Source organism: Egretta garzetta, unplaced genomic scaffold (genome assembly GCF_000687185.1).
Source record: "Egretta garzetta isolate BGI_Z169 unplaced genomic scaffold, ASM68718v1 scaffold892, whole genome shotgun sequence".
Taxonomy (NCBI): Eukaryota; Metazoa; Chordata; class Aves; order Pelecaniformes; family Ardeidae; genus Egretta; species Egretta garzetta.
The window spans coordinates 19,911-20,918 of NW_009258807.1; positions in this window are offsets into that span (position 1 = coordinate 19,911).

Below are 1,008 nucleotides of genomic sequence, written 5' to 3' on the forward strand. Positions count from 1 at the left end.
CCCCTGGGCCACGGGGAAGGTGGGTGCAGGTTCTGGGGATGAGGAGGGGCTGGGCCCCCCCCCTCTCCCCCCACCCCGCGCTTCCCAGGGCTTCACACCCCGCTCTGCTCCCCACAGCCCCACCACACGTGGAAGAGGGGACATCGCGGAGCAGGGGACACCCCCCAGAGCAGGAGACATCTTGGCTGTGACCTTGCCGCCATCTTCTGAGAGGCCTAACCAACATTCCTCTTCCTCCCCCGGCTTCCTCTTCCTCCCCGGGCACGCACAGAGCAGCCTCACGACACCTTTGCTGCCGCTCGTGCCGGGTGGTGCCGGCACCCACGGGCATCCCGTGGCCCCACTGCAAAAGCCCCCGTGCCACGGTGGGGGCAGGCGAAGGCAAGGGGCCAGCGGGGTGACACCCAGATCCTGGTTTTTGGGGCGATGGCCTGTTTCTGGAGCAGGAAGGACAAGCGGAAAGGGGGTCTTCACCCACCGCTGGCCTCGGAAGCAGCGGGTTTGGGGGTGCTCATCCAGGAGAGCGGTCCCAAGGCCTGGGTGGAAGATGCCGTCCCCCAGCAGCCGGCAGCCGGGGACCCGGAGGAGGAGTTTGCCAAATTCTGCCAGAGCCGGTGCCCCGGTAAAGGCCGACGGCTGAGCAGGGCCCTGTGGTTGCTGTGGCACATGGTGCAGTTGAAAGATGGGAGCAAGAAGCGCCAGGCTTCCCGAGGAGGCAAGGAGAGCCGGAGAGCCGCCAGGATGCAGGTGCTGGCCGCCGAGAGATGCGCCGAGCTGGAGCGGCAAGCAGCGGGGCTGCTGGAGGAGCCAGGGACCTGCCAAAAAACCATGCGAGGTGGTGGGGAAGCCCAGCAGGAAGAGCAGGCGGCCTTGGCGATGCCGGTCAACGTCTGCAGCGTGGTCACACACGTCAGGGAAGGTGGTTGGGATGAGCCGACTGCCGGGCGCCAAGCAGGGGACGGGGAGGGGCCGGGGGGAGGTGGTGGCTGTGGTGGGGAGGTGGGTCAA